Source organism: Amphiura filiformis, chromosome 17 (assembly GCF_039555335.1).
Source record: "Amphiura filiformis chromosome 17, Afil_fr2py, whole genome shotgun sequence".
Lineage (NCBI taxonomy): Eukaryota > Metazoa > Echinodermata > Ophiuroidea > Amphilepidida > Amphiuridae > Amphiura > Amphiura filiformis.
In genome coordinates, this window is record NC_092644.1 from 15,971,417 (window position 1) to 15,990,224 (window position 18,808).

Consider the following 18,808-nt stretch of genomic DNA (forward strand, 5'->3'; position numbering starts at 1 on the left):
ACGCAGCTGTTATAAACATGCCTGTAGCGTTTGAACTAATAATTGTGTTCACAATATTTCAACATAGAAAGAAGGATGATTTATTTACGCGCATTTTGATACCCCATTAGTCCAATCTCGTTCAATAATAACAACACAGCAGTGTTTTTAAAGAAAAATACCCGAATTGAAAGTTGCGGTTATTTGTATTGATATGAAGTCATTGATTGAAACCATTGATTGCTGTAAATGGCAACTTTTAAATTTGTGGTTTTTCTTTAAAAGCACTATGTACTGTGTTATCAGTATTGAACGACATTTCACAAATGGGGTATCAAAATGAGCGTAAATAAATCATCCTTCTTTCTATGTAGAAATATTGTGAAACGATACTAGTTCTGAACTTATAGGCATATTTCAGCTGTGTTACTTTTTTGTGCAGACTTTTATTGGATATCTTCCATCACACAATAGAGGATACATGTAGTAAAAAAATCCCCATCATTTATTGTCTATTAAGTAGGTGTGTTCAACTGTTTTGGTTTGTTGGACTTCCTTCTTCATACTTTTTTAATGAAAAAAATAGTGCTTTTATTTTTTCACTTCCTTACAGATCTCAAAATAAATTAAAACAATGATCAAAGCTACATATTCACCATGCATTTTTGTTTATTTCATGAACTCTTGTCTTTCTAATAATTATGTACCAGAGAAATAGGTGTAAAAATACATTTAGTAATGAAGTATGAGATAATGAGTGCAAAAAGACCATTTATTTACAGTCTATTGGCAGCCACTAGTCTTTTGAGAAGGCTTTTGTTCAGACCTTCATTTGGGGGGGGGGACCCTTTGTCAAGGCCATTTGGCGCCACTTGTCAAGAGGAATGAAGAACACCTTGAAGTTAACAAAGATCAGGGGCACAAAGGCCAAAACTGAAAAACTGCAGGCAATGGCCCTGACTGAAATTCGAGTCCAGCTTGTGTGTTAATATGGTGCCTTCACAAAAGACTACATTGTAGCATTGACTGACATCGGCTAGTCTTTCCTGAAGGCTTTGGGTGTGAATGCATTGATGCACAGTCACAGCTTTCATGAAAGAAACAGTGTCTGCCAATAATAAACTATGAACACTTACACTCCTTTAAAAGCATTTATAAGTCAAGGGTTTACATGTAGGACCTTCTTTTATTTTAGTTTTATGTTAAGGGTTTACATGTAGGGTCTTCTTTTATTTATTTAATAAATAACAGACATTAATGAGGCCTTACCTGCAATAGCTGCCAAGTGTCATATTTTAGATAAATTATCAAAATGTCTATGGGGCAGCTATTGCAGTTAGGCCTTCTGGTCCTTAAATCCTTGATTAGTGGACTGGATACTCATATTTACGGGGATGAAGGTAAACCAGTAGCAGCTACTAAACAATTTGGTCTACAATTACTCTATCCTGCATCCGCTAATCCTAAGGTGCGCTAGTCATAAATGTCACTAGTCCAAGAAAAAAATGGTCGCTAGTCCTAATGGCTGCAGATTTTCCATTGCTAAGGTCTTGTAAACCTTATTTATTTTTGGACTTGTGAACCATTTCCTATTTTTTCGGACTAGCGATCCGTATTTTGGACTAGGGAACCTTGGCTATACATTGGTTCCCCTCAAGTTCAGTAGTGACGTAGGTGCATATTTTAGTGGGCGCCGTATTGAATCGTAGCGTATAGTTAATTGTGTAGCAAAAAGGGTGGTTCGTGTGGCGCAGCCATGAAAAGACATTGACGCGTCACTGCTGAATTTGAGGCAAACCAAAGAAAAGTGCCTAGAACATTTCCAATAATTCCATGCAACTTTTACAGCCTGTAAGGAACTATGCATTACGATTACATCACATGATGTCAGAGTCATTTGTTGAGGTCCTTATTATTTTAATAATTGGAGCAAACATTTACTAGTTAGTTTATGCACCACACAAATTACTATGCAAGTATTTAAGTTCTCATCAAATGTTCACCCTCCAGAAAAGATTTTCTTCAAAAAATTTAATTGTTGACATAATGTTGGGAAAGTTTTCAATGCATGCGAGTGATAGCCCTACTACGGCCTTTTGACTGTGGTGGTCCAAAACCATGCTATATCAGTAAACCTGGCTATATCCAGAGAACTGCTAAACCCAGACTGCTAATTGCCCCTTTTGGGTGGAGCGGTTAGTGGGTTTAGCAGTTCTCGGATATAGTGTGTTTAAAAAGCCCTATAGTACGGCTAGCTAGCGAGTGATGCGACAGATAACAGATGCCAGCTGTTGACTTCCAAACCATCATCCTCTTTGTCTTTCACGAAACCAGTATCCTCAGTAGTACTGCTGCACCTGGAAATTGGAATAAAATAAAATAATAGCCAATGATTAATTATTACACATTATTATCAGGATTATGGTATCTAGGCTGTTTGTGTGCCTTAAGGGGTACTACACCCTGCCCAATTTTGTGCCTATTTGTGCATTTTTCTCAAAATTATAGGGCATTGGGGACAAGTAAGATATGTATATTATAGGGGCAAGGACTACAACTACTGCACTGGAAATTTTATATCAGCACAGACAACAGTTGTGGAGTTACAGTCAAAAATGAGGGAAACCAATATTTGATCAAAAAATCAATAACTACTTGCTTTGAGTTGCTGAATTTTCAGTACAGTAGTTGGGAGTCCTTGCCCTATACATATCTTACTTGTCACCAATGTGCTATAATTTTTATGAAAAATGCAAAAATAAGCACAAAATTGGCCAGGGTGTAGTACTCCCTTAAAGCCTTAATGTACTATCTTTTTAAATTTTTAGATTTTCCTTCCAAAATGATAAATTATTGTAGCAGAGTCATGATATGCTATTTCAATAGGTGTGAGGTCAAAGGTCATAAAGTCAAAAGTAGTCACTTGCAATCATTTTGCAATTTTAATTTTTTTTATGAACTGTGAGAGCGGAGACAGATTTAAAGCACTAATCTGTAATTTACTAAGTCTACTAGTCGTGCATAGTTTCATGGGCATAGCCATCTTTTTTAGTAAAGAGGGCAAAATAAAACTTAGGTGGTACACAAAAAAACTCTGCATTGCAAAAAAAGTTGCATCATACAATTATACATAGAGAGGTTGTATGTCTTTGAGCTTCTAAAAAGGCTTTATTGGGACGTAGTACGCAAAAAAAATTTCGTATTTTACACTATTTTCGGTCATGATCAGGTTAATTTCGGTGAAAAGGGTTCCTTGTCCCTTTCTTTTCTTTTGACTAGGGAACCTCTTTTTTTGTCAGAGGGCACTTTCATTTCATATATACCTGTCGTGCCTGAGAATTAAATATAGGAACACATAGGAATAAGGTATTGGCATTTTGTGTGGTGTGCTGCCCCCCTTGGCTACAACTTTGTAAATGAAATTACTTACATCCTCCTCAATAAGGAAAGCTGTGCTGTTCGGTTGCAGGTGCTTTGCTTCAGCGTGTGTTTATAGTTCAGATTTTTGGAAGATATGCCTTGCTGAATGGACCTTTCGTGTGCCAGTTTCTGGAAAGACAATACAGTATGACATTGTAATTAAAGCCATTGTAACATTTGCTAAGGGGAAAGCCCTGAATATTTTCAAAATTCTGTTTTTACACGATTGCTTTGTAAACATATAGTAGGCCTACATACTCTGCAAAAATCAAGACTTTATGTTTGCTCACTTGCTGTGGGTTGGGATTGAGACTGAAGATGTAGTCAAAATCATATTTTCCTATAGACGAATCAAATTTCACGCATTCCTGCACCTTAATGGCGGCCATAGCCGCGACGGGGACCAAACTATCTCACCTAAAATGATGCGCCCTTGAAGGATATTTTAAACTGCATTCTACCACCCGTGTTACACGAGACAAAAGAATGATGACAGTTTACAACACAAAAGAATCTCACATCAAATTTTAAGCGGGTTTAATCCACCCAATTGGGCACTCACAACACCTGTTTGGTGCATGCAGGGACCCTAATAAGGCCAAATAAAAAAATAAACATGTTTCACGTCCCCTCTCGCTTCCTTTTTTGAGGTTTCTTCAAATTTATTTTTTGAAATTCGGTTATAACTTTTCAAAATATATGTCTAGGAAGTTAGGATGCTTTCTATAGCCTTGTTAAGATACAAGAAACACGTTAGGAAGGTTTTGTGATCATTTGAGGGGGTGTAACTCTCCTCCTTTTTCCAGGCATTATTGTATACGCTAAAACACTGAGCTCTAAGTATGGCTATTTACACCAATTTTGTGATAAAAAATGGTCGTGTGTCTTATGGTGGGACCCCAAAATACCTGGTGACGTTACATTTTTCTCTCCTCTTTCTGATTTAACTTGTTGTCACAGGGCTATTCTTGGTCCAATTGCATCAAGTTTGGGCTCATTATACAACCTGATTATTCTAATTTTCAAATATGTTTCTCAATTTGGAATGCCAATTTGTTTAATTAGTGAAAAATACCAAAATGTTAACGAAGATAAACCTGGTGGATAAGCGGTGGAGGATAAGCGGTGGAGGAGTATGTGCATTCTCTATGGGAGACATGGCATCTTTTTGAATTTTGAATTATATCATTGCCAAATAGTGTGCTATACTTGCAAATCATACCTCAAATGAAAGCTTGATTATTCATTATTCTTATTCAGCTATTAATTTGATCTAATTGTGTTTACAAGTATTCACTGAGAGCCGCAAATCACAAGAACCTCAATTTTTCCTATTCACTTATACACAAATGTCAAGATTTTCAGTCACAACATGCGTTTTGGCTTTCAATTGTTGTATCTTGAGAATTATACACCTTAAGATAGGAAATGTATACATTTTTGGAAAGCATTTTACCCCAGGAATCCAAATATGCAGTTAAAATAAATGTAGGATACACTCTAAAGAAAATATTTTCAAAAATGTAATCAACATTTTGTGCGTGAAGTTACGTATATTTTCACACCCTGTATCACCACTGTGGTCATTCATAACATAGCAAAAGTATAAATTTTATTCAAGCTCATAGTGTTGCCTGCCACAAAATTAGATTACATTTTGATATATTCCATATCAGTAGTAAATGCAATAAATTATGAATTTACTAGTAAAATTAAGTTTTTTCATGATATCACCCTATATATTTTCTTACGCACCCTGTATACCAACTTCATTTTTGCATAGTTGGATTCCTTGGAACATAAGCTTTCCAAAAATGTATAGTTTTGTTGGTGTGAGATGTATAGTTTTAGACATGTAACAATTTAAGTGAAAAAGAGGACAAATTATCAAAATTAGTGCTTGTAACGCAAATGTGCCCCACCATATGACACATGACCAAATAGAAAATAAAAAGACCCCTCTTCCTCCTTTTTTTCGAAAACCCGGACGTGAAACATGTTTTTTATTTTACTTGGCCTAATGGCCGACCAAATCCTGACCATGACTTGGCTCGTTGGATTCGTCTATACTAAAGCGAATCCTCACTGCCAGTTAAAATTAATGTTGTGTCGTTTAGTTTTACTTGTGCATTAAAAAATTAATGAGTTATAAAAAGAAACTCACCTTGCAGAGTCGAGGTACAAACAACACACCCAACATACTCAGCCAGGAGAACGGTATACACATACACGACATACACTGTATTGCAATGATCATGAATGTACAGTCATGACAGTGCATGAACAACAGATCTGTGTGATGCAGTGGTGAATGGGACAAATCTCGTCATGTGTTCGTGTAGTCCGAGGTGCTCTGACGATAACACTCCGATCGCCAGGCAATCTACGTGTAGTAGGCCAGTGGGACAACGAAAACGCTACGTGAACGAGCTAGTTTTCGTGGTATATTCGATGTCCGTGGCCTTAAACTGTCCTTATCCATCATGTCATTTGCTTCTCTAAATATTCAGTGAATTGAATACTAATATTACTATTGCAAACTAGTCCAAGCACGTCGCTAAAATGAGGCAAATAATTCGATTTTCGCAACTGGATACTTCTGTCAGTGTTATGACTGTCGCAAAAACAGCTGATCGAGGTCAGAGGTGAAATCTGTCAATCAAACTACTTTCGCGCATGCGCAAATGGCACACCTGAACTTAGGGAAATATTTTGCCGAAGGCATTGAGGTGGTGTGTACATCGGCCAATGGTCCGCGTTAAGTGCTCCATTAGCGTAGGGAACTTCGCCGCTGCAGAGAGACTAAGCACTTGCCATGCTGTTTGAAAAGTTACCAACTACATTTGTTCAAGAAGCTCTCTATGCAGGCCTGCTCTCCTCCATGCTTTGCTTCTTGCGCCATCCCATCTCTTTTAAAAATCTAAAAAAAGTTTTAAAGGGAAGTCGGGGGCGCGTGACTACTCCCTATTTTGGGATTAAAAAATATTATCCTGTTTTGCCAAATGAAACATAGCTAAATCCTACTCCTTAGTCCTAATAAGGGGCGCACCATTAGATTTCCAGGGGGGCATGGGAGTTTTTTGAAAAAAAAAAAACTTTGCCCACTAGTGAGACGAAAAAAAAACTTCGCCCACTAGTGAGACGAAATTTTTTTTTTTTACCTCACTGATGAGTAAAAAAAATAAAAATATCCCGCACCCAACTTTGTATAAAGGTATACATTAAAATTGAAAAATAAATACTTCGCCGGAGAAGGCTGCGAAAAAAAAATTGCTGCCTTCGGAGGCGTAAAAAAAATTTTGCCTGACCCAAACTCCCATGCCCCCCCTGAGAATCTAATGGTGCGTCCCTAACTGGCAATAAAAGCCTACTTGTTGTGATCATAGAGGAATGCATTGGTGGGCCTATTAGGCATATTTTTAAACAAATCTGACCAACTTAAAAAAAATGACCCCCTGCTTTAGAGCTCTTTAGGCCTATCCATAAGTTGTTATTAAATTGCCATTTTGGTTTTTATGCAAATTAGGCATCTTTTCATACATCTAGTCATGGGTCATAGGCCTACATTGTGATTTCTTTAGGACTTCATGACTTCTTTCCATGGCGACATGCATGATGGGAATAGAAATACATTATGGTATCTGTTGGCAATTCCAATCCACAAATTTTCACGCACTTTAGTCGCGCGCATAATTTTTATAACAGAGATCGTTATCTTCATTTTGAGAGCATGTTTAGCAGATTTTAGCCAATTAGCGGGATGATTATCAAGTTTGTCATTTTTCGAATATTATAGCATGTGCCCACAAATATTCCCGGGAAAATTGAGTTTATATGCTTTTCTATTATATGGGATGGAGTTGACCCATAATTTTCATGTCAAAAAGGGGCCGTGGCTGAAATTTTTGAGATCTGAAAGGGGGATTTTCGAGATGATTTTTTTTTGTGCATCAGGCCCCCCTAACAAGTGTTTGTGAACGGTCCCTATAAATTATTTTTGAAAGGATTTAATCACGATATGAAATCATTGCTTTCCTTTCAATTATTTTCTTTTATCTCGTCCTTTTGCTAAATCGTTGTTTATAAACTCATCGAACATCCGCGAATATCAATTTTTCCAAATTCGCCGATTAACTCACCTATTGTCTTGTCACAAGTCATCATGTAACTCCTCAACATATCAATTTGTAAGCGCTCATTAGCAAAGTCATAGTTCATTGAATTTATATACAACCGTATAAGCAGGCCAATGCAAAACAGGCGAAAATAGTACATTTTTGCACAAGATTTGCATTTTAAATAGAATTGGCTATTGCTCACGTTGAAATGAAATGAAGCTAGTAATAGTATAATGGACAATATAAGACTAGTGTGCTCTTTCATTTAATGACTTAAAATTTGAAAAATATTGTAAGGAACACTTGAGGTTTTGACTTTTAACACCTACATTTTGGTCAAAAATTGTACTTGGATAGGACGTTTTTAATAGATCTACCACATTTGCCTTGCTATAAACATTGAATTACGTTATCTGTTGACGTAATGAAAAAAAAAAAATGTTTTTAGAGGGAAGTGTTATAGCTTAAGTCGTTCGATATAAAAAAAAATTCTGATTGGATGAAGGGACCACTTCAGGTTTTAACAAAATCCAATCACAGATGCCTATTTTCCACTAGATCACACACAGCTCTTATGATGCTATGCATTCAACCGTAGTATAAACACAGACTGCGTAGAGGCTAGACTCGCTGTGCTTGGAAATATCTGTGTTCTCGGGTGTATCAAGGTGGAAATTGTGCGTAGATACTCTGCAAGTCTTGTTGGTCAAAATTTGCCCAATTTTTTTGCCCAACGATGGGTCAAATATGGGCATTTCTTGACCAACAACTGTTGGGTAATATCTTTAACCCACTAGTTGGGCAAGTATTTTGTTTATCATAATAGTTGGGCAAGTATTTTGTTTAACTAGTTGGTCAAACATTGACCAAGAGATGGGTAAGTTTAACACAATTGTTGGTTAAACTTTACCCAATTATTTTGTCTGTTCATATTTGACCCAGCGTTGGGCAAGACTGTTGGTTAAAGGTGTATGCCCAACAAATATGACAATGGCTATACTGCTGGAGGAAAATCATGGAAAGTAGGCCTACACGCTGTAGCCTCAGCTTCAAAGCTTAGCCCTAGGCCTTAATCAGCGCAATGTCTCTTAGTGCTAGTTCATTTGTACTAGAACTGCTAGCCTAAGCAGCTGCTATGACTATGTTGGGAGCAATTAATTCTTGAATATAAAAATCATGCATTCATCTGCTAGCCCAAGCTTAGTCTTAGGCCTAGCCTAATCCTGATTTCAGCCCCAATTGTTCTATGAAGTGTGAAGAACATAAACGTAAGTAATTTGATTGCAGTAAAGTGGTATTTGTTGTTGAAAACTGCCATTTGAAGATTAAATTTGAATTGAATTTTGTTGTCGTTCACTGAGTTTAGATACGTTCTGAACTCAAAACATGGCCTAATTGCGTCTATGGATGTCATAGTTATAGTATTTGTTAATAATTTACCTGAGAATGTTTGTTAAGGACTGAAGTCCCCACTTTTCTCCCACTGCTTCCTCGGCCATCGCTGCGCTGCAAATATCACGCCGAAAATTTGAAAAATGATATTCTACCGCGGTGCTTTGCCCAACTGTTGAGCAAAAAGAAATGAACAACTTGTTGGGCAAAACTTCACCCAGCGCACCTTAGACCTTCTAGATAATGGTCAACCCTGCCCACCCGTGTTGGGTAATGATTTCGTTTGACCAACAGACGATTTTGTTGACCAACAAATTAGAAAAGTGATTGCCCAACAACATTTTTAACCAACAAACTTGCAGTGTAAGAAAAGTTTTATAGCCAAACCTTAATGTTAACTCGTCAATATCCAAAGTCGTCACCTTTAACTCGTCAATTGACTTGCCAATTTTCAGATTCGTCAATTACCTCGTCAATTGTAAAAAACTTAAGCTGCCGTCATCAACTCATGATGAACTCGTCAATTCGTCTTGACACTTCAGAGCCACCATGTGAAAAAGTCTTGAAACTTTGATTATCTTTAAAAACTGTGTCTTTGAAGATGATTAGTGTGTATTGGGCTTTTCCAGAAAATAGATGCACACCACCCTCTATAGAGGAGTTCGGATATCCAGACTTTATATGTCCAGTCGTGATTGTTGGAAATCCAGGCTTTTAAAGTAGCCTATCCAAAGGCGAAAAAATCCGGCAAAAAGTAGTTCAAAATGCGAAATCCTCAACTTGAGAGGCTCATTATGACATTTCCGTGATTTTTCATTAATTTAATTGTATTTCCAAGCTTTTTCCATTAACTTTGGCTAATGGAATAACAGTCGTTTTCAAAAAGCAAACTTGGATATATCCAGACATTTCATTTATTAAAAAGTTACTCCTCTACAGGGGGTGTGCACTTATTTTCTGGAATAGCCCATATAGGGGTAGTGCAATTATTACACCTGCTGGGGTGAGGAATTATCAATAGCGGGGAGGGGGTGGGCAAATATTTTTGGCATTAACATCAGCGGGTGGCCTGGGGGGTTAAGACTTTTTGACATTTTTGACATATTTGGGCATTGTTTCCATAGGCCTACGCCCTAAAAAATAGGAAACGTTCATTTATGCAAAATTTACTGCTCGCTACGAACATGATTAGGCAATTTCATCGGTTCCCCAAAATCTAGCCTGTGTATAGGCCTAAACATTCTGGTAAGATATTTTTGACATATCGAAGGGGGACCGGGACAAAGATTTTTTGCATGTCGAAGTCGAAGGGGGGGGGGGGTGCTATTTTTGGCAGAATTAAGAATTCACAACCCCGATGGTACACAGCCCCTTAATCATATTAGGGACGCACCATTAGATTCTCAGGGGGGGCATGGGAGTTTGGGTCAGGCAGAATTTTTTTTCGCCGCCGAAGGCGGCTGAATTTTTTTTTTTCGCCTCCGAAAGCAGCAATTTTTTTTTCGCCGCGAAGTATTTGTTTTTCAATTTTTTACTCATCAGTGAGGCAAAAATTTTTTTTCGTCTCACTAGTGGGCGAAGTTTTTTTTCAAAAAACTTCCATGCGCCCCCCTGGAAATCTAATGGTGCGCCCTTACACATGTAATACCATGATAGGCAACTGTGTTGTATTTCGTCCTATTAAAACAGAACATATTAAATACAAATTTGACGATATTTTGACGAAGAGGAGTGGTATAATTTTTTTTTTAATGGGGGCATCACGAAATACCCCTTTACGATTAAAACATGAATAAAACTTTTGCGATCCATGTTAATTATGTGAGTGATTCCATGCGAAAAAAAGTAGGGGCGGCAAAAAAGGGGCAACGGAAGAAGAAGGGGCGGCAAAAAGAATAAGAAAAAATGTTTTTACGTCGCTAACCCCTGTAATCCCCCCCCCTTTTTTTTCACTTTTTCAAATCATCGAAAAAAACCCCATTGGGTCAACCTTTTCGGATTGTTGATGAAGGGGGGAAATTTACTGCAGTCCTCCGGTATGGGAGCGGCCATGCACGGTACGCCACTGGATTCCGTGAGTATCAAAGTATAGAAATAAGGGTACACTAAGTTAGGCCCCAGCCCCCCCCCTAACTCAACCCAAAATTGGCAACCATGAGAGTTACCAAAAAGCGCGGAAAAGAGGTAATTTTTTTACCAGTATCAAGGACCGCGAAATTGGCAAAATAGGGGGTATTTAAGTTGGATTGTCTGTGAAATTTGACTGTGAAATCTGCAAAATAGGGTTTTTTAATTTGCACTGTCCGCGAAATTTGGATAAAAGGGGTACTTGAGAAAATCTAGTAATTTTTTGGCAATATTTAGTGTCATTGAAAAAGGGGTGTTTGAAATTCTAGTCATTTAAAATGGGTGTTGGAAATTCTAGTCATTGAAAACCACAAAAAGGGGCTGTTTTTGGCCAAATTTTGTCCTCGATTTTGTATGAAAAAGAGGGGTAAATTTGATGAAAATCATTGCAAAAGGGGGCGTTTGAAAGATTTGGTAACTCTCATGGTTGCCAACTTTTGTGTTGAGTTGGTGGGGGGGGCTGGAGTTAGGCCTACTCTTCACAGTTATGTATTAGATCATAAGACCCTGACCAACAAGTGAGGTTAGACTTTATGTAGTCCTACCCTGACAGCAAGCAACTCTGCTTGACATCATTTAACTTACAAAAAGGGATTTATAGTGCGCTACGCACAGGCACAACGCCTAGACGTTGATCCACAAGCCTCAGCACAACTTACAAGGAACTTACAAGTTCAAACTTGCTTCAATTGCGTTTAAATTCTACCAATGTCTTCCTCTAGTCATGTCATAAGGATTCAGAAAATGTATAGTTTGACACATTTAGTATACAGCGTTCTTGAGTTATTACAAAAAATGTCAAAGGTCAAGTTGTAGAGTGGTGTTAAAATGTTCGTTTTTTTGTAAATGAAGCATTGGTTGCGCATCTTGGATATGTAGGCCTATGCCCCCTATATTAGGTATAAATATAACACATGTGTCGACCTATTGACCTTAAGAAGAAAACACACTAGATGTGGAAACAACTAGGCCTAAGTATATTTAATTGAATTGCTGTAAAACGATCATTTTGACAACTCTTTTGTCAAAGCATGTTCACGTTTTTGACTCCTATAGGGCCACAAAGGCCGGGCCGCAAAATGACCTGTGACCTTTTTGGTAATAACCAAAAAATGGTGCATCCTAGATTAGACTATGCCATAGTCGATTTTTGATAAATAAAAATGTTATTAATCATGATGAACGCATTCAGTTGAACTCAAAATTATACTGATATTTATTACATCAAAATACTAGTATAAAATGGTTATGAAAAAGTTTATATAATTATATTTGTGACAGTAAAAGTAAAGTATACGTAGGCTTATATATATTATTGAATGCAACATATCATAATGGCATAATTATAATGGCACTTCAATACTGAACAATTCTAATTTTAGAATCTGCCAGTTTATTATCCGAGTTAAAAATCGACTATGGACTTTCACTTTTAAGCAGAACTTTACCCGAGACTTCGTTCTCTAAAACACATTGTCAATCATACTTGTTTATCAATCAACTCTAACCACAAGACTAAGCATGGTGGTACAATACGCGCTAGATGCGTACGTTCATCCACCAACTTTCGCGCCAGGACAAAAGCGCCGCATTCCCTAGATAGTTGTGTACCATGTATAGTTACTACCAGTATGTGTCGGGAGGATTTAAACAATAACGAGATCTGGGCGACCAATCACAAGCCAGATTCACGTTAAGATGCATTACATCATGACCAATTTTAGTTAGGCCAGATATTGGCCTAACTCTCCATAGAGTCCCGTGGGCGTACGGTGACCTAAAAAGATCAGTTGTGAAAATCTATCAATTGTGCACACATTAATTAAATTAATAGTTTTAAGCTTAAATGTAATAGCCAGAGTATGCACAATTGGCAAGTGGACTACGGAGAAGTCTAATCCTAGATGGGACAAATTAATGTATTTCTGAACCCTTACAACAGCTAGATGAATAGGCGCAATCTAGGCCTACATTGACATAAATTTCATCACAATCGAAGCAAGTTTGAACTTTGACCCCTGTACAAAGTTCAATGACCTCTAGCAGAGTTGATTTGTACGGAATCACACACGGGACATGGACATGCAGCCCGGGGGGATCACTCACATAAATGGTCTGTACGCATGCGTGACCAAAAAAACAAGTAAAAGGGGTGTTTTTTTAGGCAAGGCAAGTTACGCGCGTGACGCGTTTAGGGTCTAAAAAACAGTGATTTTCAAGAATAAGGGTAGTTTTCTGAAACGGGACAACTTGTTTAGGGTACCTTTTCAAATTTTTGGTAAATTATGAGTCCAAAAAGGGTACATTTGTTGCATTTTCACCAGCCAAAAACTCATTAGGGGGTAAATTCTACACTAAATGACCTTATTAAGGGGCTAAATTTGCTGGTAGGGTAAAACTCGTTTAGAGGGTGTTTGAAAATAATTTGGTCACGCATGCGTACACTGTCATATTTGAGTGCCCCCCCGGACATGCAGACACGAGGATTCTGATGTAATAGAAAATAAGAATACTATAGTATTGTGCATTCAAATCTCCCGTCCCTGTCCGGGGTCCCTGCACCCTATTGCCCGAGCGGTATTACATCCATCCGGTGTCGTAGGTCGACGGAAACCAGAGGGTTAGGAAGCTGAATAGAGGAAGTGCAGTCAATATTGCTACCCTTTCTGCCATTTCTCACTGACCGGGTAATTCAAACCACATTTTGTACTAAGCGACATTTTTTTTCCTTCACGGTATAAATTTCATCAGATCACAGTCTCAACCTCTTGCCCAAGTTTGCGTTTCTTGTCACCATGCTGCGATTGGAAACCAACCATGCAACCGGCCATTTACAGCCATCAACTATCATACCCAAACTTTAGGCAAGTTAATTTTGAAACTGACATAGGTTCACGGATTAATGAACTGTGTAGTTAGGCATTGCATTGCGTAGTTTTCGTGTCATCATCATCACCTGGAGATATTATTTCTGTATAAAAGCATCGCTCAATCTTGTTCTATCGGGCTACAGTTGTCCAACATGTTTCAACTAACACGTAAATCGTCACATAACCACCTGCGTTTAACCGTCACCAATTGCGCTAATTCTGCAAAAAATTTACCAGCTATTACAGCTAGCTTGGGCAGCTAGCTCACGCTATACTATTTTCTGGATGTTGCCTTTCACATAAATAAAGGAGATCTTTAGTGAAATTCTTTGCATCCTAGAGAAATGAGCCTTTTGATACGACTAACAACCAGATACGAATGCGACAACCAGAGATGGTGTTTTGACGTGAAACGACAGATACAGATACTCTGACGGAGACAGATTTAGCAAGTTGCATGCATGTTTCGAACCCAAGGAGTTAGCATGAGTGCAATGTGATGCTATTATTTGCGTTTACTTGCATTTCATATTTTGCTATATTCGCCCAAACTCATTATTATATTCTGCAGAAGTTATTAACCACCTGGCTGAAAAGAATAAGAGGCCTTAAAATGCAAACTATTAATTTCCCCAATACAAGTTATAGTTGATAGTGACGATAGGTTTAAAGAATGAGCATCTTTATCTGTAGAGATTAACTGTACTGTGCAATGAAAAGCGCCAGAACTCTTGCCCATATTCATGTTCTCATGTCTTCTCATGTCTTTGAAAAAAAAGTACATTTTATGACGCCATACATCTTGTATTGGTACAAAACAAACAATTTATGCCCATTGGCGACAGGTTCAACGAAAGGTTTGCAATATTTATACATCATGACATGATCCAGAATGTCATTTTTAGAAAATAGCTGAACGCGCCTGAGAGCAATGATCGTTTTGAATCATTCAGGGTACTTCTAAGATATTGCGTATGGACATGGTTGGACAATGTGCATTTCATTGACCCTTATTTTACTACAATGTGCTGCAATTCTGGCATATGGGAAAGTCGTTTAGAGAGGCGTATGGGAAGGGGGAAACCCCGGCTATTAATGTGGAACACATTGAACGACGTTGATAATTGAGTGACGTTCCTCCGGGATACAGCTTTGGCCCACTTTACGGTATGAAGGATCTTGGTCGTCCAATCAGTGTTGGCACAGACAATAGAACCATCCCATGTAGAACAACCCGGGGAGAAAGACAATAGGCAAGTTTGTGGTTGGACTGTCGTTTGTAATATAATACCGGCTAGAAACATTACATTTGGCTTTTTATGGTCGTGTTCACACTATGCCTGTTTTGCCCTGGGTCCCGGGTACAACCCGGGTTAGACCCGGGTTGGTTATAAGTGTGAACAGGAAAAAACCTCAAAAAATCGACCCGGGTCAATTTTTTTCAACCTAGGAAAGAGTAGGTTAAAACCCGGGTCAAACCCGGGTATGACCCGGGTCAATTGTAGTGTGAACAGAAATTCACTGTTTGACCCGCATTACTAGAAGTAAACGCACAACCATTATCACTCCATTTCTATTGTGTCTGTCTGCACTGGGAAAGAATGATTCAGTTCTTTGGCAATAAAATCAATAAACATCCATTCCTGAGATAAGAAAGTTATTTTCATGCAAACAAATTACTAGTATTATCGAATCAAGAAGTAACAATTATTTTTGTGAGTTTTTAACCCAAAACAGAAGCAACTAGATAAATTACTTAAGGTGGAATGAAAATAAAATTGAAAAAATTAGCATAGTTAGGCCGGAGCCTGTTATATATACCGGTAATAATAGTCAATGACAGAATATGTATACGCCTGCATCATCAGTAGGCTTAGGTAAAATAATCAACCCGGGTCAATTTTCTTCATGAGAGTGGCTATAGTGTGAACAGAGATTTTTTGAACCCGGGACCCGGGTACAACCCGGATTAACTCGGGTCCCGGGTAAATAATTCATATGTGAACATGACCTTAACCGCTAAGTCGCTGCGCGAATGAGCTCCTTGTCATCATTTGGCATAATTCAAAATCATCATCATGAACCATAGACGCGAAAAGACAAATCTCCCATCTAAAGAAAACTAGATGAACTATTTAAGAGTATCAAAACCATCGTAATTATGTGGAAAACAGAACTTGCAGATCACAACCTTAACCTCAGATGTTCCCTAAATACGTGATATGCACACGCAGATTTTGTGGATAAAACTTTCACAGTTGGGTATCTTGATTTAAAGAAATACACTTCGGTTCGGCACCTGAGGCAACACATTCGATATACATTTACAAAATACGTTTTAAATAGCACTTTGCTTGTTAACATCATGACTTTTTATAGCCTCAGTCTAAATACGGAACATTGTGGTAACATCATCAGAAGGTATGTCTAGTACTTTTGAAAGACAAAAGTAGGCTATATCGCTATAAATGTGTTCTCTAGACGTGTTAGATTTCAGAGTGAGTGAAAAATAAGTCAATGACATCAATAGTGACAATACACATAAATATATATTATTATAGTAATTTTATTACAAAAGAAATAGGACCTTCTTCTATAAGCTGGACAGATTTGAAAATTCTGGAACTACTAATAACAAGGATATATGTGATGCGATCAAGCAAAATCAGACGGAACTCGGAAATATTAAATTTTCAGTTTCTATAAGATAGTAAAAAGCATTTTCAAAGCTGCAATTTGCAGAAAACCCCATGAAATTGAACAACCAGTTTCAAAGATATGAGCAATTAAAGAGTTTCCAAAACCATAGGAAACAAAAGAAAATACATGTACTGTATTTCTTTTGTTTGGCTATATCTGAAAATCAATATTTCCGAGTTCCGATTGATTTTGCTTGATCGCATCACACTGAGACAATTTACAGACAAACCTCTGGGACAAACCCCTCCCGGGAAATCCCTGAAAGAACTCAACAAAGAAGGAAAATGCCCTCCGGGAAATTCCTGAAGAAACTTCACAAAGAGGGAAAATGAAAGAGTGAAAATTACACTGGATGACACTTTACGCCCCCTAAATTTAAATCCTGGAGCCACCTAAATGATAAAGGCATCTTTATTGCATCTTTGTCTACTAACATTGTTATTTATCTGATTGATATGACGATTAGAAAGCAATAATCAGTGAATAGTGGTTATTTTCTTCTTTTGTTTCTTGGAAATTCCTTGCGTTCTGGAACAAAACTAAGCAACACTCATTGTCAGTCATGCTGGGTTAGGATTTCAATTCACGTAATATCATGTGGATTCGTATTCACATTTCATAAGGAACAATTATCTCCTCCCAAAGATTAAAAATTGTTTACCTCGAAGATGTTCCAAATATCTGACAACTCTTATGATTTCAAAGTTCAATGAAATAGTAAGACACCCATCGTGGCTCCCTGTTGATGGACATCATGATTGCATTAATGATGATGGGTTTTGCGCATCGCAATCATGACAATCAACTCCCAAATTTCGTGATTAAAACCAGAAATGGCTGATTAAAGAAATTGTTGCAACTCTATAAGGAAGATGTTAGGATTACCCATCGAGTCCAACTGTGAAACAATTTCTTCACATTTCTCAAAGCGTTGCCGTTATTTCACTCTGTTTTGGTTCTTGATTAATCCATTGACGTCTGAAAGAAAAAAACAAAGAACGTAAGTAAGTAAGTAAGTAAGTAAGTAAGTAAGTAAACAAGTAAACAAGTAAACAAGCAAGCAAGTATAAGTAAGTAAGCAAGTAAGTCATTGAATAGTACAAAACGCAGAGTAGCAAATAATTTTTCTGTCAATTAATAAAAAAATGATAATAAATACTAAATAAATAAATAAATAAATAAATAAATAAATAAATAAATAAATAAATAAATAAATAAATAAATAAATAAGCCCCGAATCACGCTAGATCACTAACACCGAATGTTGTTTCACTAGCTTACCTTCTATTCTATACAGTCAGCACATCATTTGTCAGAAAAGCAGATACACATGTAGATTTACGATGTCAGAACATGATGTTACCCTGTGCTGTCACTCGCAATTGCAATGTGCGTTATGCGGGGTGGAGGTTCAGACGGACATTGTTAAATATTCACATAGTGCTCCTCTTTTGTCAAATGATGTTCGCGCTTAATAAAATAGATGGATAACTTTATAAACAACTTTTGTCACCAGTCATCTTGCGGTGTACATGTAGTATAGTAGGCATACATGATCCCAGTACATGTACACAGTGGCGGCGCCACGGGGGGCATGGGGGGGCAAATGCCCCCAGTCAGAACTCTTGCCCCCTGTTGCCCCCCAGAAAAAACCCAAAATTACGAAAATTTCCACTTTTTACGGTAATTTTGCGCAAACTTTGTTGATTTTGCCCCCTGAAATTCACTTTGCCCCTAATGCCCCCCCCGAAAAAATTTCCTGGCGCCGCCACTGCATGTACAGCATATTAATGGCCAATAACAGTCTAAAACAAAGATGCAGCCTACCACACTATTTTCCCAAGAAATAAATGGAATAGGAAAGAAAGAAATGAGACACAAAATAGTAAATATGCTAATTGTAAATTAAAAATGTAAAATGTGAAGTGGAGGTTGTGCCACCTCCTTCAGATTATTTTTAAGGCTCAGCAAACACAAAAATGACTTTAAAATGTTTTAAACATGTTATACTTTGGGTTTTGATTTAGATAAAAATGATTTAATAACATTAAATGTCGGGTTATATAAAGGTCATGGAAACATTTTATAACGTTTGTAAGAAAACACACTACAACAATATTTTTAAAATGTTTTCAAAACATGCAAAAGGTTATTGTAAAATATTTTTTTGCAAAAATTGTTGGCCAAATATTTCGTCAACAC

At 37.5% G+C, this 18,808-nt stretch overlaps 1 long non-coding RNA gene across 1 annotated transcript; it reads right to left on the bottom strand.

Annotated features, from left to right (window-relative positions):
• Nucleotides 1-2,190: 2,190 nt before the first annotated feature.
• Nucleotides 2,191-6,120, bottom strand: LOC140138236 (uncharacterized). Its single transcript, XR_011856974.1, has 3 exons — nucleotides 5,564-6,120; nucleotides 3,410-3,528; nucleotides 2,191-2,336 (listed from the first exon to the last, which is right to left on the bottom strand). It is a non-coding gene; the product is annotated as an uncharacterized lncRNA (long non-coding RNA).
• Nucleotides 6,121-18,808: the final 12,688 nt, after the last annotated feature.